Genomic DNA, 26,559 nt, shown 5'->3' with positions numbered 1-26,559 from the left:
AACACGGACAGGGCTTTAGCTCATTCAAAGCAGATCTCTCATGCTTTGTGCCTGTGCCTTTGCACTGTGCTCCCAGATAGCCTGCTGACATCTCCCATTTCAGAGGAATTTACCTTTGGGCAAGAAAAATGTTTAAAATGTGCAAAAAATGTTTAATAGAAGCAGTAGCGTAAACATCATACACATAAAACATTTGGGAAAAGGTTAACATTGAACATCTCAATCTAGTCATCGCACTGGGCCGTGGGGGTAAGGTATGGTTACAAATACAGAATGTGCTCTTAGGTACTAGTCCTAGACACTGAATTGAAACAACCCCAAAACGTCACTTCCAGTGACTGAAAAGTCTGACAGAACTCACTCTGTGACAGTCTCTGGCATGAACACAGTCTCCCTGTATGAAATATAACCTGCTTTTAGTTTTACCCGAGAGCTGCATTTCTCATTTGATAAAAACAGTCAGGAAAGGCAGCAGTTGAATTCAGAGCGGTCAACAAAAAGCCAAACAATTTATCAAACACACACTGGTCTTCTTTTGGGTGTATTTCATATTATAGCTCTCATTTAATCAAACTTTAAGTTTGAGTTGTGCAAAACTTTAAAACCAAATGAACAAAAGCATCTCACTGGTGATGTTTGACAAGAATGTCAAAAATCCCTGACCTGACACTCACTAAAAGCTGGCAGGAGTTGTCTGGCTTAGACAAGCTGACAGTTCAGACCTCCTCCAAACTTCACCTATCCCAATGTGCTGCTTTACCTTCAAAACCTTTTGATTACTGTCCTTTCAAATGAGGAAAACCTCTGCTAACGCTGATGCAAGCAGAAGCAGCAGCATAAAAGCTAATCCTTACACCTGGAGTTCCAGGACTTATGGAAAAGACATGTTAAAAGCATCATTTGGAGGGAAGACTTCAAAATTCTTGTTGAACAATGGAATAAAAAACAGCTTGGCTAAGAGGCAGCATTTTACATGCAGTGTAAAGGAAGAGTAAAACATTAAAATAGAAGAACAAACAATTTGAAGATCAGTGGAGAGAAGATTCCAAGATTACTCGTCACATCCAAGTACAAAATACGAGATTAGGCTACAAACCGCACTGGGATTTTAGTTGGATAAAGTCTCAGCAGTTTCCATACCTCTACAAACTACTCTACAAGCTTTCCTTTTTAAACTTCACTAATATCCAACAGCTGTACAGAGAACACTATTAAGAGCAAATCATGTAACTTAAAGCTTGTATGAGCCATTTAATACTGAAATCTATTTTCATTGATTCCAATTTTTTTTTTTATTTTAAACCAAAACACTGGAGATCCAAAAAAAATCAGCAAGAGCCTTTTAGTACACATCAGTACTGAAAGCTGCTCCAATTAATAGGGGTAGATACATCAAGCAGTTGAAAATATCTTCTTCCTAATGAGCTGATACCGAGGTAAACTTCGCATGCAGTGAAAGACACCTCTCGCACAAGCTGTCACACTGATTGATGGATTAATATTGGGTTCTTAGTCTCAGATAACGCTTATTGAGGCACTGAGCCCACAGCAGTTTGGTAACCCGGGATGGCAGTTTTAGAATCCTGGACACATCGAGATTCTTTATTGATATTTTACCTGATTTAAAGAAAAAACGGGGGGGACATCGGTTGCTTAAGCCCATGACCTCACCAGTTTGTGGAAGAGACCATCTGCTCTTACAAATTTTGCTGCATTTTGCCGTTCCCTCCCTTTTATCCTCAGCACTTTACTCTAAGGCTAATTCTCTAAAAATAAAGGGTTCTGCACCTGCACATACCTAAGCAGTGTATCTGAGCTCACCCCTGAACAAGAGAAGGCTGTGGCAGACTTCACACGAACGCATTCAGGTATCAGGCACACGATGGCACCCCTGGGTACAATATTTTACACAACCCACTTCTTGAGCAAAACACATGGGGATAAGCACTGGCTTTCCACACAGAGAACTGGAAGTTGTGCCTGAAAATAACAAGACAGGAAACCAGGGAACAAAACCTGTTGACTTCAGCCATTCTGTGTTTTACTATCTGCTAAGACAATGCAATTGTTAAGGTAAACCCACAGTGGTGATAAGTCTTATCCTTATCTGGCAACAAAAGGAAGGTTTCCATTCTGAACTGAGGAACAAAATATGTAAGGTTCATGCTCTTTACTCTCTTGGCTTCAGCAAGTGAAGTAATTTCAGAAATGGAGTTGTCAGCTACTTCTCACACACAAACATAGGCTGACATTTGAAAATTCAGTGAACCTCAACTGTAGAAATGCAATTTGCTGACATATAAATCCCTCATTGCCCACAAACATCCACCTGAGACAGCTCAGTTAAAAAGCCCATCCTATGAAAGGGATGGACTGCGTTTGTTGTGCAGAACTGCTACTACCCGGAAAAAACAGTCTCAAGAAAGTTGCAAGTCCACGCAACTCACGTACCCAAAACCAGTTAAATAAGCATTTCCTTACTTATCACATCCAATGAGGATAAAAAGAATGCGTACAGTGTTTTCTTTAAATTGGTCTTTTTTTTTTTTTTTTACCCCAGTAAACGGTTTACTACTTACCTAGGCCATCCCAGATCTCAGCTGGGAGTCACCTAATGAGATCTACACATACAGAACACTCTCAGCTGCTCACTCCTGATAATCTTATAAATCCCATTTCCATGGAAACAAGCAGCACAGTAAAAATAAAGAGAGTTTTAAAAATTCCCTTATACTAATCTCCAGTGAGATGATCTTAATAAAGGTCCAAACTAGGAAACACCAGAGGAAGACCTGCATGTGGCATGCACAGCTGCCATCTCACAACATACATTTGCACACCTTGCTGCTGTAGTGACATTCAGGCAAAACCAGCTAAACACACTACATAACAGAACTGAAAAAAAGAGAAAACTCATCTGAAAGTAATATGCTTAGGAAATTAACATTTTAAGGCACAGTTGGCATTTATGATGACATCAAAACCAGCAAGACTACAGAGTATTTGAAAGAGCTACAGAATTGCTGTAAGTTAAAGGTATCAAGTTCATATTTTCCCCTTTCCCACTAATTCATTTTTCTTGGCCTCCACTTTTCCCAAGATCTACAATTCTGGACGTGAAAACAGGTGCTGAGACCCCCAAAGATGAGTGATAACACTGAACTCACAAAATATGCCTGTTTGAAAAAAAGGAGACAAAATTCCCCAGCTATTTGGATATGTCCTACGTGTTGACATAGCCGGCAAAACAAAACAGCAACTCAAACACTTATGTTCTTACATTTAAAGCTGAGGTGGTTTAAAGTTGCTTAGGGAATGAATTGCAATATGTAGCACAATTTTATTAGCTCTGTAGAACTAAAATGACAATCACAAGGCAGATTTAGAGGAAAATGTGACATCTGTTTTCTATACAGGCACAGAATATGAGACTAAGAGGGCGAGACTCTCAAAATCTGTGGGGCATAATAATGGCACCAATAAAAAAAAGTTGAAAACAAAACGATGTTCCTACTGTCTGGGAAGGACAGAGAAAGTATAAAACAGAAGGCAGAGAGAATAATACATAATTCCTTCCATAATAGATCACAAAAAAGTATGTTCAGAAAAGAGATCTATGGAAAAATGTGAAGAAAACCCAAAAGAAGTCACACATACATGCATACACATGAAAGTTGTCTATTATAAACTGAAATATAATTGAAACCAGCCACTACTAAAACCAATACCTTTCTCCCCAGCACCCTGGAACAAGACCATTGTTTCCCTGAATGCATTATTGACTATAAAAGACTCAATAACTTGCACCAAGGATCTGCAAGGATGGTGTGCCATGCTGTAATTTGATTTTTAAATGAGACACACTAGTAAAACCTCAGCAGGTGGCGAGAGATGCCACAATTCAGTTGTGAGAAGTGCTGCTGATCACCTTTCCAGGGGCATCTTACCCCTCTGTAACACAACACTTCTGATGTATCCAGAATTGAATGGAAAGTGAGAGCAGAAAGTCTACACCTTTTCAAGATACTGCAGCTCGTAGCACTCAACAGCTGCGTGCCCTTCAAAAATCTGCCAGGGCACTGTCCCTGGGACCTGAGACGGACCTGCTCTGCTGGCCTCTCTCTTACAAAAGAAATAATAATAAAAAAATACATAACCCAGCGGTTTTACAGCTATCTGCCACTAGAATAGAGCTGGGTCTGGCTACCCACAACAGTTTCGTGCTACATTTGGCTGCCAGCAGCTGCAGAGTCTGCTGTGATAAAACACAGAATAAAGTTGATGCTGGCAGGGCAAGGGGAACAAGAGCCCAGCAACCCTCACTTGGCTGAGTGAGATTTATGGGATCAACCAAGAATACCTGAAGAATGCAACAGATCTAAACATCATCACGCACCTGCTGAGACACAGGGTCTGCTGCGGAATAACAGATGTGTGGATGGAAGGATCAAGTCTGGCCACTCAACAGAACCACAGACTGGCATGGGCTGAAACAGACAAAGATCACCCCTGGGCAAGGACTCCTTCCACTACCCCGGCTGCAGCACCCACAACTTCTCTGGGCAACCTCCTGTGGTTCCTAACCACCCTCACAGGAAATCATTTCTTCCTAACACCTAATCTAAACCTGCCCTCTTTCAGTTTTAAAGCCATCCCCCCCCAAACCATCCTATCACTACATTATGAATTGTAGTAGTAAATCAGTAAATATGATTAGTAAATGGGATCTATCATAACTTAAAATACATAAGTGTTAATGCTTATACTCCCTTATAATTGGAGTAAGACAGACAAGGACTGAGAAATAAATTACAGCTACAAAATCACCAAATCAAACTGTAGGTATAATCCAATCAAGCTCCAACAACTATTAGCTGTTTAATAGCAGAAGACTTATCTGCTGCTGTGTTGCTTTATTTCCTAAATATGGGGAGCTGCAGCAATCCTGGCTTTGCCCTTCCCAGCACCTCGTACACTTGGAGTAACTGGAGCAGAATGTTACAACACTGCTCAGTGAAGCCACTGGGTACTCTGGTAATGCTGCACAATAGCTGTCTGCATCAGCTATGTGGCCTGGGGGACCTTGCTGGATCTCCAAAATAGCACAGATAATGTGGTGGTGAATGTTTGTGTATTCTCAGGTATTTAGAAACGCAGAAAAAACAGTGCGGAGGAAGCTTTAAGAAAAAAAACCAAAAACCTCCAAACAACAAACCTTGAGCAAGCTCTACGTTTCTAGTTTAGAAATTTCGAGAAATTCAGTTTGCCTGCTAATCTTATTCAGGTGTTTGTGAGCAGCTGTCACATCCCCACTGCAGTGGCTCTGACTCACCAAGCCCCTTGGTGCCCAAGCTGGGCCATAAACTCCCCCCTGCCAGACCTGCACTTCCCATGAACTTTAACCATGCCAATTGGGCTGGCCTGCTGGGAAGCCAGAACAACTTCAGGGCAGGCAGAGACACTTGGTAGATTTTCTCAGCCCTCAGTCTGAGAGCTGACCTTGTCTGCCCCATGATATAATGCACATACTGAGCCAAATGACTGCTTTTACCACTTAAACTCTTCAGAAATTGTGCATTGCATCATATCACAAATCTGACTGGAATGCACCAATTTCCAAATATCAGTTCTGTTTTACTTGCTTTCCCTGCTTTGACTCTACAGCTCTGATAATTGAAATCCCCCTTCAGCAGCAGGAAGATTTTCTGCCTTTACCATTCCAAGCAGTGGAATTTTCAGCGAACAGCACAGGATCCCAGCACACCAGTGGTCCTGGCTATGTGCACCCACAAAGAAGGCTATGACTCAGAACTTCCCGTTTTCATTTCCTGACCAGTCACTCTGGGGAAAAAAAAGCATTTCAATACCAGTGATGGCAGAAATTGTATAAACACCTTTTCAAGCTCCACAATTTCCCACTGAAAAGCACTAGATCTCAGAGGTTGTTTTTTTTTAAACGCGGGCATTGGCATATTTAAATTCCTGCAATTAGCAAGCAGTCAATGAGGTTAATATGGATGAACTGAAACCCAGAAGAGTATCTGTCCACTTCTTCCATCTCTCCCCAGTTTTCTCTAAAGTCTACATTCTTTAAAAAAAAAGAAGAAAAAAAATCCTGCCTTTTCTACTTCTCATTGAGTTTGTACTAGTCCATCAGTGATTCCAATTGAAATTATACAAATGGAAACAATTAAAAATAATAATTACACAACGCAGCTATGTAAGGCTTTTCATCTGTGGAGCGCTTTATCAACACTAACGCCTTAATTCACCCTAGGATATAAAACTAAAGAAGCAAAACTAAAGATATTAAGAGGAAGGTGAAGCGACAGATCAGTGATTTTTACCAGCCTGCTGTGTGCCAGGAGCTGTATCAGTGTGGATGCCCTGATCTGACACTCCCCACAGGAGCTGAACTGATGACACTGCAAAGCTCCCCTGCAACACAATTCTTCCTCTGAGTAATTACTAATGGGCTCCTTCAGAACCACTCTCCATTCCCCTCCAGCTGTTGTGTGCCTGGTGAAGTGGAGCCCGCTCCTGTGGCGCACATCTGGCTGGAATACCTGTGACCAAGCTGCTGCCGGAGAACTGAACACTTGCATCTTTCATAAACCACCTCCAGCCTCCCACCACCATCCGAACAAGTGCTATCGCTATCTACAAATAACAAATTCATGACTTTGGTTTTTTCTCAAGCTACTTATCCCTTCCAGGCAGAGGATCAAAAGGGGGGAAACCAAGATTAGAGCTATGTGACTAATTAATGCCACAAACTTTTATTTTTTGGCTTGCAAGGGATCATATTGATACGCTCCAGTGAAAGCCAAAAGCAATGCTATCACATCCTGCCATTTAACTGAGCCTAAAACCTCTGGAAATAAAATCTGAGAGGTGAACAGAAGAACCAATTATTACAAGTGGAGCAAGCTGAATAACAACATCAGCAGCAACTCAGTTTATTTGCATGTAAATTCATAAGCTTGTCTATTTCAGCTACGTGCATTACAACCTTACTCGTCTTCTAGGTTAAACAGAGCCGTGCCAAAAAACTCGAAGGAATAACTTCTATTACAGGTTGCAAACATCCTTAGCAAAGTGTCCAAAAGGTGTTGAGAAATTAATACATAAAAATGAAAAGCCTATGGTATTTTTAAAAGGAAAAAAAAAAAAAAAGCTATCCACATGAACCTTATCTACAGTCTGTGAACTCCAAGGCAGGAACAGAGGGGAAAAGAAAAAGAAAAAAAAAAAAGTAGGAGAAATAAAAAGAAAACAATTACCCGTGTTTTCCACTATATCAGTTTGTTCATCCTTCCTATGTAATTACTTATTTACTGAGGACTTATAAAGTAGCACTGGCTCCTCGGGGAGGTCAGGCCCAGTCATACTTGTTAAAATGTCCTAGAAGAAAACAATTTGTTACCCTTCCCCAGTGCTCCTTCCTCTCCTCCCATTTCTGAGTGCACAAACGGAGGGAGCATCAAGTGAGTCTCAATTATCTTATACTATAAATAAGCAGGCATTAAACCCACTCCATTCACTACAGCCAAGGAGTGCATCATCAAAATAAACCCTCAGACATCTCACTTCTACATTGTCCTGCATGGGAAAAGATGTGAACTACAATAATAACTTCCATGCTCTTTCAACCTCCCTCACATCTCATTACTCATATTTTCAGCTACATTAAAAGTAATTTTGTGAATCAACTTCTGGCAGAGCTAATGGGAGAAAGGAAAAAATTTCATTTGACTGTATTTCAGTTTATTTGGCAGGCAGGCCAGGATATCTTATGTAGGTTTGCAAACCCTTTAGGTTCACTCAAATTAGAAAACAGCTAAAAGGTATTTGACAAAGAACTTCTTATCACAAGACGTGGAGAGCTCCAGTAAGTACATTTTTTCCCACAGGTCTGCTGTTTAGATTTCTGAAGGAAAACAACCTATGGAAGATTGTGGAGAGATTTTTACATTTGCTTGTTCTATTTTCAGTTCACAGTTACCTTAGAACACCACAATCTCCCCAAGATATGCAGAACAAGCTCTGGCTTTCCAAAAGGACCTTGTTCACGACACAAAGCAACAAGAACCATGTGGGCACTCTGTGCTTGAGGCATGTCCTGATCAAGGAGGTACCTAAATACACGTTAACAATTTTTAGCTTAGTTCATTGTTGAATTTTATTTTTTTTTTTAACCTTTCGGAATTGATAATAATTATCCTTTTATTTTCCAGATACTGCAATTGCAAGAGCGGTACCTCACTACAGTGCTTAAGTACAATAGGACATTTTTCACCCAACTAGACCTAGAGCTTTATTTGGAACCTATTGTAGATAAAAATCACTGCAGCTGGCAGGAGGTGCTCATGGAATGTCAACTAGAGGTCAAATCAGATGTCAGGTTCTTTTGTAATTTACCAGAAGATTACACTTTGCACATTTATCTTCCAGAACCTTCTCTGTTGTCAGCACCAACTTGACCCTAAGAGAGCAATGCTTTATTAAGTTACAGCTGAACACAATTGTTGAGATGTTGGTCCAATGCCTCTAGTTAATATATCACCCACCAGCAGGATGCCCTTCCAAAGGAAAAGCCATTTATGTCTGTCATTTCAGAGCAGTAAAAAGAGAAAGGTTTCTTGGCACGTGTGCTCACAGGGTATTTTTCTGATGAAGGACACTACAAGTTGTTTTTTTTAAAAACCAAACTGTGCTACATCAGTGAAGCTCTTCCCATATTTATTTAAAATGTCCCATGGCTTTCTGGTCAAAGTATGAAACACTAAAAAGAGCTTTCATAAAAGCTGATTTAATAGCTTTACAAAAAAAATCTTTAACCTCTTTTCTGTAGAATGAGATAAATTTTTGCTAGGAAACAACTACTTTAGGGTTTTTTTGCTATTAAAATAATGCTTCTAACAGACCTCTCCGTTTTCTAGAATGCAAATGCTGGAGTATTCACAGGGCAAGGGAAGACAGCAGCACAATTCAGAGTTAGAACTGAGCACAATTTGAGAGTTATGAAGAGAATGTCAATCCTGTAAAATTAGAAGGTTAGACGAGAACCAAAACTCTAGGAACAGAGAGGAGGAAGCCAACTTCACATTCAGTTTTTATCTTCCTATTCCTCTCTTAGTCCAAGAACTGTCCTGGGGACCACAGCAATGACTACATCTACTTAACACTTTCTGGAGGCAAAATATTTATCACACAGTTGCAAATTGTTGTCAACAAACGATTCAATAGATGATAACCATTTAGTAGTTTTCTAACATTTATAAATTATTGACTTTTTGACACTGCAGAATGGTAATGAAGGAGAAAGAATACTCCCAATCCAATTCCCTGAGAATTGCCTTACTAGCCTATGATCAAACCAGAAATCTGAGTTCTGCAACTCCCTCTTAACAACAGAATGGAAAAGTAATCAGGAGCAACACTTTTCCCTTTCTATGTCATGATCCTGCAGCCTTCAAAGCACATTTCTGTATTTGGGGCAAAGTCTCGGAACGCACCATCCTCCTACAAACCCTGATTATTTCAGAGAGAAAAACAGGAGCCTGTAAGAAATGAAGAAGCTGCAGGATCCGTGGTTCCATACAAAGGAGCAAGGAACTGAGGATGCTCATGAAGGAAGCCACAGCCCAAAGGAGACAGAAGAGAACCTTCTAATCACAGATCCATTCCTCATCCCTTAAAAACATTTTTGTCCTCTTCATCAATCCCAACCATGTAGATTGGCATAGACAGACAATGAGCATGTAGGACTGACCGAAACAAACCATTCCTATCAATTCCATGTACAAACAGTTGTATTATTTTTGCCGCATTTGTTATGTACAGCCACATGAAGGGCATGTTTTTCTTACATACCCGTTTTTCAAGTCAAAGCTTTGACTCTCACACCTCAAGATTTCTGCTCTTATTTATCACTTTTGAGAGGCTTGCAAATAAAACCCCATGAAATTCTATTATCTGCTAATCAAAATTTCGTGATCACTTACTGAAATTACATGCCTGCAAAAGTAAGAATTTTCTTAGAGCACTGTGTGCTGAATTCAAGTCTTCTCCCACCCACCACTGCCCCAAACACAGTACAACTCTTCCCTAATTATTCTTATTCTGGTCTTCCACTGAAACATGAGATGAAGGATCTAACTAGAGGTAAAAATGTCCTGTGTAAATTGACATATGTATAATATTGACCCGCAAACCCTTCTCCAATTTGCAGAGTCCTTTCTCGAAGCAGACGTGTTAAAATAAGCAAGCAGAGTCTGCTGTGTGCATCCGTTTCCTAATGAGATCTGACACAATAATTAGTGTGCAGCAAGCTGGGGTAGTTTAATGTACTTCCCTTCTCGTTTCTATCCAACTTTATAAAAGTTTCATTAATCTTTGCCACCAGCAACAGGAAAGCAATAAAATGGGCGTAACAGCACAAGTCACAGAACCTCACGATCTGGGCTTTCATTTCAGTTCCACTATTCAACACTAGTTTCTGAAAATCACCAGGTGACTTTTCACAAAGGCCAATTAGACAGTTCAGCTAATCTAGGCAGGCTCAAGTTCACCTTTCAGAGTTGCTGGAGATTAGAAACATCAGATCAAATTTTTGGGACAACCTGTGATTTTGATGTGGGAGGGAAGAGCACCACAGTTGTCAGCAGTCAGTTTTTCCATGCTCTGATGAGTTGCTGCATTGCTCATTGTTCTGGCACAGCAAGAAATACTTAATCTTGGCATTGGAAATACAAAACCAAGAGATGAGTAACCAAAACAAAAGACAGGCACAGAATGAACTGTCAGCTTTGATGCAACACTTGAGCTACTGAGAGACAAAAAGGAAAATTATACTAAAGCCTCAAGCTGACAAAACCACAATAAACGCATGTGAAAAAAATTTAAAAACTTCAAGAGAAGGGTCTAATATTTTTGTTCTCTTCACAGATGAAATGAAGTTTTACCCATGAATTGAGATTTTTTAAGTCAAACTTTCTGCAGAAAACATTTATTTAAATTCGACACAAATACTCACTATAATTTCACATATTTCATCATTCTTTGCCCCGTGTGTGTATTCCTGCATCAACTGCACATATGCAAGAGAGGCACTTAGAGCCAGGATTGGAAAAGAATGAAAAAAAAATCAAAAAAATTTCAGATGAAAGTTGCTTAAAGTAGCTTTTACCTGACAGGGGAGAGCATTTGCTGCACACAATCATTTTTCTGCCAAGAAGAAAAGCATGGTGTGCCAAAAATGTAGTGAATCTAAGAGTAAAGTAAACACATGAGTCTCTTGTACATAAAACAACAGCTCGAGTCAGCTCAGGTGATTCAGAGGCTCTGGCTGGAAGCTTAAATAAATGCAGGGCTAAACAAGTGAGGAGAAAAAAAAGCCCCATTTTACTGTGAACCGCACTTCTGGCATCTTTGAAATCGAGGACTTCAGTTTTTATTTTGCCTTTACCCATGCTTTTTCCTCCCACAGCTTCACAAAACATCATTTAGACTTCAGCAGGTCATCTAGAAAGTAATCTTATAAGCTCTGGTGCGCAGGAACTCTTTTTGTGGGCTTTTTCAGTTAACAAGTCTTGCCTTGCTGATGAGCAGGTACTCAGAACCAAGTGATGTATCCATGTAAAGTTTTGCTATTTTAAATGACGAGGTCAAATAAGGTTATGTTAGAAACTGTACAGACTCCTGCTTTTTCCTGCAATTTATTTTCCAAAAAAAAATATATTTGGCCTTTAAAATTGCTGTTTTGCTGAAAAGCTGTACCAGAACACCAACAATTATGCTATAGTGTCACGAATCGATAGCACGGCATGCAATATTTAATACAAACTGAGACCCATGGGCCTGCTCTTTTAGCTTTTAATGTCGAGTTTTTGCTTACTTGCAACATTTTATTTTAAAATGGCAGTTATGCTTACAAGAAACAAAGTGCTCCAGTAATCTTTGGTAATATTGATAAGGAATGCTTCAGGCCAAAAAAAAAAAAAGTCTTAAGGAAGTCACAGCAGAAATAAAAATATAAATCTAGGCAGCTCATCCATTTTCTAACTTTTTCAGAAGAGTATTTATGCCATTAAAGTTTATTTACACCCAATGCAACGTGTATCACAAAACAGTATTTTAATCTTAGAGAAGTTTTTAAAATCCAAGTACTTTCTTCTTCCTATAATTATAGAAGAAAGAGTAAAATGACTGGGGGTTTGGAAGGTGGAGAAAAGGCAGGAACAGTGAAAAGCCCCAGTTGCTTCAACATCCTATCCCCAGCAGTGACCACTGAAATAGTCACTCAGAAATTTAAGAACTAGGTAGGGCCACCAATCCAGAATACTCCCCAAGCTGTTATTTCTCCCAGGCTCCCCTGCCAAACCAAAATTACAACCTGAAACCACAGTAAAGTCTGAGAGGAAAAGAGGAGACAGACAGGAGGGGAAGGAAAAAAAAATGAAAACAGGCAAACAGAATACAAGAGCTGAGATTTGTCTGGATAGGAAAAACAGATAAATGCATAGCTGAATCTCATGTTTTTCCAATTCTGCCCTCATCCACCTGGTTAAGCCAAGATGAATAGCAGTGAATGACTGTCCCAGGAACATCTTGTCCACATTGAATTGTCGCGGTATTCCCATGTATATTTCCAGATAAAAACTCTTTATAACAGCAAATAGAATCAAAAACGGATGGTCTAATTCAGAGTAGTTCTCCAGGCACAATGGGAAGTAAAAAAAGCCTGATCCATTCTGTCCTTATTCTTCTATGCAAAAAGAAAACACTTCATCATATTTTCTAGTATCCTCATATGCAAGTTCCTGCCCAGAGGTGGCTTAAAAAGGATGTGATGTACCTAGAGCTGATTAATATTTTCAGATTTGTGTAAGTGCTATTGCCTTCCTTCTCTGTTAACATGTTTTGCACCATGCAGCCGTGGCCTCAACATTCTGGGCACGGGTGTCAGAATTCTTCACAGCCAGCACACGAAGTTTCCAGGCTTCTCCATGCACAAAAAATTAAGAATAGCTACATTAAATGATAATCAGCATTTCCTGTAGCAGTTCACTGTTGATGAGGATGAAAATAGCTGGCACGCATTTGTCCAAACAAGCAGAGTTTGCATGAACAAGTGTTTGAGCAAGAATTTCTAAATTCCAAAGATTAAACACAGCGCCTGTTTCAGCAGCAAATTCTTGCCCATTTTCTGCTTTCAGTTCTCAAAAAGCTCTGGAATTTTTGTCTGTCAGAGCCTCCCAGTGGTGTCTGACATTGCCCACATTAAAAAAAAACAACCCAAAAAACCAAATACAAAGAGTAAAGGACAAAGGCCCCTCACTCTGGCCGCACAGGTAGTGCCCACAGATGCTGAAAGCCAGCACTGCCCTGTGCCGAGCCAAGAGAGGCTACCTGGTGTTTTTAATTAAAATGCAGTCAGCTGAAAGTCATTAATATTGCCAGAGAAAGAAAAACAACCTTTACTCTGCTGGGCACGGGTAATAAAGTTTGGGGGGTTTTTTAACTTGCTGAGCTCCATCTGTGAAGGTGAGGAGGAAGGTTAGTGACGAGAGCATTGCAGTGGCTGCACATCCTTCCATCCTGAGCTCCACAAGCTCAATCAGATTTTATTACAGGATTACATCTTTTTTTTTTTTTTCCTCCTTAGAAATTAGCATTACTTACTTTCCATAACAGAAGCATGCCTATAAAAATGTAAATTTAAGGCAGGCCATCTAAATAGAGCACACTTAACTTCAGCACACCAGGCAGGACTAATCTTGCAGACCTCTGGTAATTTAAATTCTGACAGTGTAAGAAAACTGCAACTGATATTCTGCATAATGAAACTAAACGGAGGCATCAGTATTCTGATGCAGACTGGGAAAAAGGTAAAGATACTTTTAAATAAAAGTTATATTTTTCAGTTCAGTCTTTTAGTATAAATGCTTTATTGATATGTAAAACATGCTGAGAGAAAAAAATCATCTCACCGTTAAAAATCATTATTTACCAATCTTATTTGTAATGGATTTGCCTGGGCCAAGGGGCTGTCAGTGCACACCTGCAGCTATTCCTTGTGGCTACAAGGAATATGTCTCTCAAAAGTGAATTCACAGAAATTGTCTTTAATGTTCAACACCCACAGAATCTACCTGGATCTTCACCTACATTTCCCCCAATTCAAAATTATGATGTCCTCTGCACTGCAACCTGTAAAGATCATAACTACCAGGGTTAGGAAAAGTTTAAAATCCAAGAAACATAAAAATAACTGTTAGTTCTTACACCATTCTTGCAGTTTAAACTTTTCCATTACTAATGAAAAAAATCATTTGCTAGTTTTGTAAAAACTGGGAGAAAAAGGTGGAGTCTTCAAAGGTGAGGGTTTCAAGTAATAGAAATCCAAAAATACTGCACTAGAAGATGGAAAACAAACACATGAGTAACAGGAAAGCCAGGAAAACCCAAGCAATGAAGTGTCAGAGGTGTTTTTCAAAGAATCTTAGAATATTTAGGCATATCAGGCTTACAAATATCTATTAAGTTCAACTTTTCTTAAGCATAGATATCAGAAAAGCAAACAAGAAATCTGAGAATCAGAAGACATGAATGATGCTGAATTCAGTACTGAAGTTTAAACACTAGAGATAAGCATATCCTCCTGCACCTACAGGGTGTCTTCATGTAAATAGTGTGCATGCACCTCTCCCAAATAAAAACACCCCACAGCCTCAAAGCCAACACCCTATGAGTCTGCCTTTTATTCCTCAAAGTCTGTTCTCCCTTTATTTTTTGAAGAACAGACTTCCTTCCAAATTCATCAGACTTTTCTTATGTTAATTTATTTCCAAATCATAATGGGGATTCTATTTTATTAGCCTTGGTGAAGAATATTCTCCACTTCTCACAGCCACAAAGATAAGGCTGCTTAACAGAGCTGGCTAATACGGTGTGATGTAACAATCCAATTAATTTGGAATGTGTCTTACTGATTAACAAAGCTTTTTACAGAGCTGCGTGTTTCATCAGCATTCCCAACCTGGCATTAATGATTTCTTCCATGCAGCAAGTTATGCAACACAGATGATCAAATATTTAAGATCCTTTAACTTTATTATTAAAATTTGATAGTACTATCAAAGCTTTTTCTCTCATATTCCAGTTTAGTTTTATAATTAAATTCCACACATCTGTAAGCTAAACAAACTGGGCAAGAGAAGCAGATGAAGTTTAGTGCATTCTGAAATTGGGGTATTTTGTTAGGAAATGAGAACAGAATTGATGGGATGCTGAGGGAACTGCTGTGACAGCAGTCAGCATGAACATGTACAGCACACGATTTAAATGAGCCGTTTCTCTTGAGGGCATATCAAAATATGCATTTGTGCATAAAATTACAAAAATGCACACAATAACATCAGTGTTCTAGAATCTCGTATTAGTCTGGGTTAATATTCACACTTTCAGAGAAGTTTTCAGAAGGTCTCAAAAGGTGGTGAAGCTCAACTCAAAACTTGAGCAGAATTTGCTCAAGCAGAGATGTTTCAAGTCCCTCTGCAAACCAGACTCTTGGTGCCTTTGACAATACGAGGCCAAAGTATTTTTCAGTATCTGGAGGTTTTTCTCTAAATTAAAAAGAAAACCCATATTCAGAGCAGCTTTGGGACTGCTGTAACAAACGAAGCAGATCAAATACAGATAGCCTCATTGATTTTTCCACCACTTAAGTGGAAAACCAGAAAACAAACCAGAATTTTTTTCACGGACCAATAGTTTCATCCAGTGCTGCTTGTCCCACAACTCTGTCTTCACTCACAAAGCCTTCACTAAAAACTATTAGCTCTTTTACTGCGTTAACAAAAGCAGCATGGTCAGCTCATGCCCAGCTTCCAGATTCATGACTCCTACACAGTCATGACTAAGATTACAACTCTTAGTAAGAACTCTTAAAAAAAGAAAAAAGCTTATTTTTCACCTTTTGTAGAGATGCAGTTCACAACCGCGCCTTACTCTTCAAAAAAACCGTATTTATTAAAATATAAAAAATTTATTTCAATTGCTGGTCATAGCCTGTCTCTTGCCTCCCACAAGTAAAATAGTCTCCAATATCAGAAGTAAGTGTATTTGTTCCGTACTGTTCATTTTAAACAGAAATACTTTCAGATGTCAGCTACTTATTTATTTCTAGTCCATTCAAAAGATATTTTCCAGTGGCAAAACACAAATAGGACTTCCAAGGTACATTTAGTGTAGGATTTATATTACAAAGTAAGGCATCAACCACAGCTCCACAGAATGACAAAATGTTTGTACCGCTCCTTTATTTAAAATAAATGTTCCTGAACAGAATATAGAAGATGAGCCACAAGTAGAATTTCTCAATGGCTGTTTGAATTTCCCTGCTCCATTTCACATTTCTCTCTATACCCCAGTAATCATCTTCAGCTGCTTCTGCTAACAGAGAGCTACTGATTCTGGAATTACTTCCTCCAATTATGGAAATTTTGTGAGTAATGAAAACCAAAATATGTCTTTTGCAGCGACAGTCAAACTGTAAAACGGTTACAGCAATCCATAATTTGCATTTCTTATTCCCCAGTACAGGCAAATCCACAAGGGAGGCCCTTCGGAAATAAATCTAGAACCATTTCCTTTTAGTTACTGAAATCCTACTTCAAGAGTTTTCATTACCATTTCAAGTCAATAGTGATTTATCTGCATAGAAAGAATAATATCAAACAAAAATACTGCAAACCATAAGAGGAGATAATAGTGCAAGTAACCTGGGATAGGGAAGAATGCGTGACATACACTTTTAATCCAAATGTTTGCTATGTCACGTGCCTGCTGAAAGCATCTGGATATCCCCCACAAAAAAACCCCAGTGCTTTTTAGGAGTTTATGTTATTTGCTAAGGATTTATGGAATAGAGCTACTGTTCAGAACTAAATGATGGTTTATTCTGCTAACATTTTAAAAGTAAACATGTTGGTGATAAAACAGGAGAGTGAAGTTTATGATTTAAAAGCAAACCTACTGAAAACAAGTTAAAAAAAGAACCAAACAAATCCCTTCTGCTTGTTTGACAGTGAAGAACTGAATGGTCAAATACTTGAGTAAAGACACTCCCCCAAAGAAACACATGTAGTACACTCTGCATCCAACAGAGCTTTAGAGAAACCTAATTTTAGCTAACTAATTTTATTTTATATTAATGACAGAAGGTATTTCAAGCCGCACTTTATAAATGCAATGAAGTTTTTAAAAGGTGCAGTTAGCAGTGCCTTGTGATTGATTTCTTCACACTAAAACAACCACAACCAAACAGCTCATAAAACACTGTCAAAGCCACAGAAACACCTTCCCCTCATTCTAAGACTGAGCTGCTATCATCTTGTTACACATGATCCAGAGTTAGTACTCCAAAACACGAAGTTTGCAAAATGTTTTCCCTTAATTTTCGGTTTAATACACTGGGCTCCAGCTTTGCACACATGAGTCTACAGTCCAGAATGAAGAATATATAACAGTATCTGGTTTTACAGATTAAAAGTGCCTTTTTTTGCTTGGCTAAGTCAGCATGAGTTCAGCAAGACTCAGGCAGTTTATTATTCACAGTAAACTGTACTTTTTAATGTAATATAGTTATCCCCTCTCTACCCCACTAGACTGAGTAACGGTTTTTCTGCCTTCTTAGGAAGTTCACCACGATGCAGAAAAGCAGTGGAGACAGGGAGAAGGAGAGGGGAAAATAAAGGAAAAAGAAGGGGCATCTGGAAAGTTTCTACTACCACCTTATCTACCCAGCAGATATAAAAGCAAATACACAACAGGGGGCCTGACACTTCTCCCAGCTCATCCCTGGGGACGGGCATCCAACTACCTCCCCTTGAAACCCGATTTAGAGTTTGACAGTGAAAAACTGCTGTGCGATTAAAAATTCACTGTCACAGGCCCATGGTCACTTTCCTGCTGCAACTGGGTCCCCTGAGCCTTTTCCTCTCCAGGCAGAGAGGAGCCGAACAAGCCCCACTCCAGCCCCCAGCCGCTCCTTGCACTTCAGCCCCTTTTCTTGGCGCCTTTAAGCTGGGCTAGTAAGTGTCTAACCTGCTTCATGGATTTTCCTGGACAGCAAATTTTCCCCCTGATCAGTCAGAAATAAAATCAGCTTCCTCAAATCAGCTTAAAGAGCAGTTCATCATTTCTATACCCAAGAAAGCCAGTAAATGGGTAAATGAAGTGTCCAGGAAAAAGGCCAGGCACCGGCATATGATGGAGCCATTATTTTCTATTAATATTCTGTTAGGCAATGTTCTGCTGTACTATTACATAGTGAGGGAACGGTCTCTTGCACATTTTGCACCAGCCTGGCAGAGCTCAAGCAGTGTTTGGACAGTGCCCTGGGGCACAGGGTGTGATTCCTGGGGTGTCCTGTGCAGGGCCAGGAGCTGGGCTCTTGTGGCTCTCATCCAGCTCAGGATATTCTGTGATCTGAACAACTCCCCAGATAACTACCAGGCACAGTTTTCAGAGTTAAAAATCAAACCTTTCCACGGGCTCCTTTTAATATGCAGTTTTCACACAGTGACCCTTCTTCCAGAGGCCAAGACACTCCAAAATAGCTGCAAGTTATTCCAATAAACATCCCCAGGCACGTTTAATTTACTGATATCTCTCCTATGCTGCCATTACCTCTTCGGGACCCAAAGAGCCTGCTTGTCTCTGTAGTTAATATTAAATACACATTCATAGCTGATGTTTTGTAATAACCAAGAATAAAAATACTCCTTTTCTCTCACCAGCTGTGCAACATCCCTAACAACCTGTATCAACAGCCAGTTAAATTGCACCAGGGAGGAGTGGAGAATCACACTAAAAGTCAAGCAGTGCCATTTTGCCCCCTGCCATATCCACCAGGGAATGGACTTCCAGTGCCTGACTGCAATAAAATACAGGATTTTGCTATTGCTTTGTGACGAATTGAGGCTCAACAAGCTCCCTTTCTGTAGCAGTTTTTCAGGGGAAATACAATTTTCTTCCCGTACAGGAGAAATAAGAATATACTGAGAGCTGTGGTAAATACATGGCATGCACAGTAAATAAACAAAGACAATGCAATTAACAAGAGATAATGGTAAAAAAGACTGTTCTCAACTTATCTGTGTTGCAAGACCACTTCCCTTTTTGAAATCCCATCATGAGAAAATTCAAAACTCAAATAGCATGAAACAAATGAAGTGTAATTAAAAGTGTATCCAAGAGAAATTTTAGGTGGCAGTCTTTCCTCCTTAATAGAAAGCCGTTCCCATGGCTTTTATTAGCAATAAATCAACTTTTCAGTTTCTTGGGAAAAATAAACTCCCTAGCTGAGACTTTATTTTGGTTTATATATTTTTTCACAAAAAGGTTAGAAACAAAGTGACTTTTTAATATTATTTCACCGAAGAACTACGGTTCAAAATGTTCACATTAAGGTATCCCACATCAAAAAGTCTTCCCTTAGGGGCCACAAATTTACGAGGTAAATATTCAACTAGGATTTTTCATTCCTGTTAGGTTAATACACTGCTGAATATTGATAAGGCTGCAGTTTTATTTTTAAAATTTAGCTTTCCTGAAACAGGTGTAATAGCAATAATAATTAAAGTGCAATTAGTGCTGAAGCAACATGCTAATACAGCATCTTGTATCTTTACAACTTTCTACAGAATTCTTTTTAATTTTGCTGTGACATCTGCACATTTAGAATCAATACATCTAAGAAATAGTAAGTACTGTCTAAGAGGTCTACACTACATTCATTTTAATTACTTTACAGTAAAATATTTAAAATCAATGTTTATAGTCAAGACAGAAGAAAGGCCAGTGTTTAAAAAAAGTGCTTCAAGATCATTCTCCTTTTACAATACAGTCCACTCTTTCCCTAGTACTAGATTTTCAAAGCCCTTTTGAACATCAATTGACATAATTAGTAAAATACTTCTCCATAATAAAAAAAACCCAAGAAATTTTGAAGTATATGTTGGCTCATCTGGGAGAAACTAAGTTATAATAAGGCACGACAGCACAGAAAGACAATTCATATTTTAAAAGACAACCAGAAAGCCACACCCCACATATTATCCTAATACACCAAACAAAGAGATATGTTTAACAGAAATTCAAAGGAGCTGAAAAACATTTCTTACAAGAAAGAGGTGTATTTGTGGTAACAGAACATCAGACTTTGACCACAGATTCCTACCCTCTCCAAGAAATCCTTGAGAATGAAATTTAGGCAGGTTTAAAGCAATACACAAATGCAACTGTCCTGAATAGACACCGAATCCTTCAACTTTTTTATGCTCAATCATCTTCTAGCTCAACATTTATTTTGAAGAAGTTGATCTCTTTACAAATAGCCCCACTGAAGACAACTCCAATGACAAAGTCCTAAAAGATCCATCCCTTTGCAGCAACATCTCACCCCCAGCACAGTATTTCATAAATGTCTCCAGGACATAAAGGATGCTTTGATATTGTTTTGGGCCCCTCTTCCCTAATTTATTACTTGTTTTCAACAGCAGCCTCCCAAAGGAGCTTAACAGTTCTCCAGGTATCTTTAGAAGTCATTATGCATACTTAACTGCTAATTATAGGCATTAAATAGATGTACCAAATCAAACCGTTAATGAACAATATGACGAGAAAAGTACACAAAAAGGTCTGAATCCCTTAAGGAAATACCTATCTTCTAAGCCCCGCAGCTGCCCTGATATTCTCAATATTGATCATTTGCAGACAAAATAACAGAAAAGCAAATTAAAGTTTATCAGGTGGCAAGAAACTGACATTGTGAGTCGATGAATCACTTGGTTACATTTAATCCCAATTGATTTGAGTAGTTCAGTACATCTTCCAAGCTTGTCTTTATGTCATACTGTAAAGTGTAAGGCAAATGGAAATTTATTAAGCTATGAATCCTTTATTACTTCAATTCAATAAACCCTAAACGGCTCATCCATAAACGGTAGCTCAAGTATACCATGTTTAAATTTTTTAATACAACAGAGAGCTTTAGAAGGACTGACACGGTGGTCCTGGGGCAGCCTGATGTTCTGCAGTGAATGGATCTGAACATCTAACTGCAGCTTGGAGCCCAAGGGAGAAGGGGCTGAACCCAACAGAGACTCAGTGTCAGAGTTTTGGGAAGTCACAGCCACCAGAGCATGCAACCCTCACTGGAAGTGGTGACAGCTGGTAACAGGAATTGCTGCCACAGAAATCCTCATCCCAGTCATTCTGGAATGGAGAGGTGAAATCCTTATTATTAGAGTAGCTGATGAGATTTAGCAGACAAAACTGATTTGAGAAGCTGACAACACAAACTTTTGAAGACCTGGTAAGAGAGCACCAAAATCCGTACCAGAAACATTTGCATGGCTGTAGCTGCCAAAAAGGGCCTTTGTTACTTAACCGTGGACAGAGGAGATTTAGCTCCTGCAAGTCACCCAAATGCAAACACAAACGCAACAAGCCAATTTTAACACTAACTGCCTGCTGGGGTCCAGTTCTAAATGAGTTTTCATATTTAGAATGTCTAAACAATACTGAAGTCAAACATGGAATAAGTTAATGCTCAGAAACACTCAGCATTGCAATTCTGTAGTAAAATGGCATAAAACTCTGTGTGGAGAAGTATCCTAGACAGCATATTTGGGTAGAAAATACAATGCTAAACACTTTTAACTTGACTTTTTCAGTCACAGTACCAATACTGAACGTACGTTTGTCAGCAAAAAAATGTAAGTACTGACGAGAAAGTTTTAAACTCAATGCTTAGCTGATTTTCACTGTCAGAAATATCCAGGAAGTTATTTGCTTTCTTATTAGTCTGATATTAAATCCATCTGCTGATGTTTATTTGAAATACAAGTTATTTTTCTGTAATAGGATGCAGCTCCCTAAAATTCTAGATGAAATAACACATCCTCACACCAAGAAAGTGAAAGCAAATTTTGTCGTAACTTCAACAGCACAAAAATTTGCCCCAAAATATGCTTTCTGGATTGGACTTCAGTCTTTATATAAACATGGACCAAATGTGAAATTCCAGACCAGCAAGGAGATGAAGGATAATTCCATCAAGCAATCCTTCAGAGGTTTCATAAGCTGTTGCCTATTTTACCAACAAAACCAGTCTTTTCTGATTATTCTGGCAGTGCATCCCAGAGCCAAGTCGTTGGGAATATCTAGTAATAGTATCATTGAGAACCCAATGGTGTTAAAAGGCAAATAATTCACAGTACTGAATACAGAGTCCCCTTGAACACTACAAGTCTTCACAACTTAAAAGAGTTTTGGAGGTTTTGTGCCCCACCTACCTCCTTTAGGCTTTTGCTTTAACCTTAAGAAAGTTTCCCAAACTCTTACGTACACAGACTAATGAACGGCTACTCACATTTCAAATAATAAAGTGTTGATATAAAACAATGTTTCAGTATTGTTCATTGTGCTAAATGTCAGCCCTATTAGATTTAGATTAGATTTCTAAGAACACAAGACCCCTACCTGAACTGTGAGAAAAGTTGAGACACAGGCAAAGACAGATAACTCTGATGTCATTTTACCCTACAACCGTGTAAGGAGAAGTGTTTTAGTTGAGGCTTTTTTATTTTTTGGTGTCCAGTTTCATTCCCAAAATTGTCCCATAATTACTGGGAAATTACCAGAAGGAGCTATTGGGACTGTATGTGTTAAAATAAGGATGGAAAGAGGACAAAAAAAAAAAATTCTTAATCAAAACAAGTCACTTTCATAAAATATTATTTAATTCAAACCTGCTTATGTAGGTTGATTTGGACAAAATTAAATCAGAGGAACATGAAGAATAATTTTAATTTGAAAATGCTGTTTTCACTATGGAAAATTACATTAATATGCAGAATCACTTAAATATTTAAAACACCTAAGTGCAAAGAGTTTTTCACTACATATTTCTGGAAACGTTTCATTATGTGAAAATATTCACTGCTCAGTCTTTTCATCCTTTATAGGATTTTAATATGCTGAGTAGCTCAAGTATTCAAGTTTCCCACTGGTTTTAAATTCTACTTCTTAAACATCTCTACTGACACACTTCAGGACTGGAGTGTGATTTAGATGACCTGCATTATTTTCTGCCAAATATCCATTTATTACTTTTTACTTAACTGTCCAAGTGTCATAATAATGCATTAAAATTTTTTACATTAATTTCTACACATTTTTCAGTTGCCACCATGACAAATAACTATCTCCACCCCTTCAGAGCTTTTTAATCAGTAAGTCATGAAGAAAACACTCAGCAGCTGCTTTAGAAATTCGTTACTCCTTTGCAAAGAATCACCTTGTTGAAATACTGTTCACAGAACAAGATGGATTTTCCCAATTTCCCCAACCGGGCTTCTTCAGGATGGTGGGAACATGGCTTGAGATGAGATTTAAAAAGCAAACCACTTACTACTGTGGCAGGTCAAAATACAAGTATTCTGAAGTTCAGACACTTTCCAGAAAACAGCAGAAGCTACATGAAATGCTCTGATGAAGCCAATTTCTTGATAAATAAATAATTAAGAGCATGAGAACTGATTTTTCATTCTGGTACCTAATTCTACACCTGTGAGTGCTCCTCAATGTGCCCATCTCAGGTCTTCCACCTGCAAAACTCAGCATTTCTACCTCCTCCTTCTCTCAAAACAGGCAAACACTTTTTCTCAGTTAATCCTGCACAGAGAACATTTTAATAATGCATTGCTGGAAAGTACTCATTCACAATAGAGAAATCGGCATCTAGAGGAAATTTTTTGAGGGGCAGGAGGAGTGTACAAAGTTTTTTTTGTAGATTAAAATCTACCAATGTAGCTTGGCAGGAGGGGGTTGCAAAATTGCATAAGGGAACTTCAAACTGCAGGAAGAACTAGGTAGATAGAACAGTGTGAATTCATGGCTGAATTTCTACTCCAGTTCAAAGCCTTTTGACAATAGCTAAGGCAAACGGTCTAGCTTAGAAAAACCAGTCGCACAGGCAAAAGTATCGGAAGGCACGACTTCAACAAGTACATTCACATCATTTCAGGAACTTCAGCAGCAGAGGTATGGTCTGCTTGCATTCACACACAATAGATCAACTACTTCTACCTGAACTTCACACAGTCTTCCAGCCAAAGCAATTGCTTCAGGAATCCAGCCTTTCACATCAAAAAAGGGTTTTTTTAGCCCCCAGTCACTAAGTGAGAAAAAAAAAAAAATCCTCTCTGTGGAGGCAGGACAGGAGTATTATGCCAGAACTAAACTGCAAACTCTATGAAGCAAGGACTGAACCTTACTAGGAATTTATTCAGGACGGATTTAGACCCTGATGTACTGAACTGCAGTATACAACCACTTCTACAGCCTTAATAAAAACAGAAGTAGGACAGGAAGGATTTAGGTGCTGATGTATCTTTACAGGATATAGAAACACATAAATTCTGAAGGCATCTGACCTTCAGCCAGGCTTACCAGCAAAATGTTCATGTGACTCACAAGTGGGTCATGTAACTAAACTGAGATCAAAATTCACAGAAGCATCTTGAAAAACAGTGGGAAGCTACTTACACACTCAGAAAAGTTAAAGCACCTAGGAGAAAAATGCCTGCAAACACAACATTCTCTAAACAGCAATCATTGAACTTACCTGGACTGAGGAAACTCTCCATGAATAGAAGCTTAGCTCTGCCTCTTATAAAAATTATGTTCTAAATACACCTCCCACAAGATAAAAAATTTCTCCCTGAATTCACCACACATCTTCACTCTCCTTCGTTCCCTCATTTCTGTTCTTCCAGCAGGGACAGGTGCAAGCAATGACCCTGATAAGGTCCCCCAGCTGCAGCTGGTCAGCAAATCACACCCACAAACTGGGGAGGTATCACTGCAGCTGTGCACTGACACTAAAACCGGGCACTGCTCCTCTGTAACTCCCAGCTTTCAGGAGATGGGTAGGAATTGCAGATTCATGAGGCTTTTGCACTTTTGACAGGGCAAATGAGCCCCCTCTCTTTCCATACGGTTTGTCTCCTCACAGCAGTACAACTGCCATGGCGCTAAATCACATACGAGTTTGTTGAAATCCTGACAAAATCAGTAGAGTTTCTTTCACCAAACAAGTTTTAAAGGTCTCACGTGAGCTACAGGATTGGCCAAGTGATGCAAGGGACAAATGGAAAACAACAATTTATTCTGTACATTCATAAATCCACAGTTCTGGGAAAGCTTGTCTCCAGTAGAAACCTAATACTCCCCGTGAAGTATGTGCCTGTTGATACCTGAAGTATTAACATTCACAAATCACTACAGATCCAATTAGAAAGCACAAAATAAGGTGGCACAGTAACAAGCCACTCTCCAAACACTGAGAGTCAAACACAAAACAAGGAGAGGAATGTGCTTTGGAAAATACATGAGGGAGGTTATGGGTCCAAGTTCATCAGACAGGAAAAGTGCACATTGGATTTGTGACAAAGCTCATCTCGGTGCTTAGAGAGTGAGACAGTCAGAAGTTCTGTATTTCCAATATTTTATTAGAAACTAAGGAATTTTCGGGGCTCACTGGCAGTAGTAGCCAGATTACACCCATCCAAATTAAGTTTCAATTAGTTAAAGCAGTAAGTAAGAATCACCGGAGCAGGTTAAAGCTGCCACACTGAACCTCTTGTGAAGGATTTTCTTGAAGACAGCAGGCAACTCCTGCTTCCTTAGTAGGAAAGCACAAACAAACACAGGTGGTGAGAGGCCAGGAGAACAAAAAATACACACTTCATTAGCAAAAGCACCAGAAGGGCAAAGCTTTGCCTCCAACAAAGAGCAATTGTTAGCCCAATCCTGACCTCAGTGTGCCTGACAGCTGAAGGCTTTGAGAGCAGAGCTTGTTCTGGGAACACAGCTAACAAATATTTGTGGCAGCAATTTGCCTTCAAAGCAGTGATTCCCAGAATCTGTGTCCGGAAGGACACCCGTGCATCATAAGGCCACAGCATTTGTTAAATGGGAGCGCTTGGACACCCTCTCCCATGAGGATTATGCAACATCCTGGTGGCTGCAACTCCAGGCTGAGGCCCCTTCCCTTGGTTCCTTTACCAAGATGACACAGAAGGCAAATCAGCCTTGAAATTTACCTTCAAAGCTGTCAGGAGCTATGTTGTTTTACCCAAAGGACACCATTTAGCTACTGGGATGGGACAAGATTCACCCATAAGCAGTTTTGATAATTATTTGGAATAAAAGTCCATAGGACTAACAGTGAAACAATGAAGCCAAGTACATCAGCGAAGATGTATTATTTAATATTTTACTAATAAGATGAATAGATGGAATAAGTAAGCAGAGAAATAAAATAGCAAGTCCTGTCTAAGCATAATATACAAATTTTTAGATAAAATACACTGTTATACAATCCTCTCTCTTCTTTTTTTTTTTTTTATTATAGAGAGAGGAAAGAGAAGAAAGAAAATCTAGGATACCAATAACAGGACTGCCATCTTGAGAGTTATTGCA

General features: G+C 39.1%; 1 protein-coding gene across 2 annotated transcripts in view; it reads right to left on the bottom strand.

The window, feature by feature from the left end:
- Positions 1 to 26,559, bottom strand: part of EPHA6 (EPH receptor A6) — a 355,785-nt gene that overhangs the window by 274,006 nt on the left and 55,220 nt on the right. The window contains exon 1 of one of the 2 annotated variants that reach the window (XM_066207890.1): positions 24,701 to 24,825. The exons of the other annotated variant lie outside the window; for it this stretch is intronic. The gene's annotated coding sequence lies outside the window, so the exon portion shown is untranslated. Of the gene's footprint in view, positions 1 to 24,700; positions 24,826 to 26,559 lie in introns of those variants that run through there. 2 annotated transcript variants of the gene reach the window in all.

Source organism: Chamaea fasciata, unplaced genomic scaffold (genome assembly GCF_029207755.1).
Source record: "Chamaea fasciata isolate MVZ Bird 193981 ecotype frontalis unplaced genomic scaffold, bChaFas1.0.hap1 SCAF_2, whole genome shotgun sequence".
In the NCBI taxonomy this organism is placed as follows: Eukaryota; Metazoa; Chordata; class Aves; order Passeriformes; family Sylviidae; genus Chamaea; species Chamaea fasciata.
Note: the sequence above shows the minus strand (reverse complement) of the source record. Positions and strands in the feature narration are given on the sequence as shown.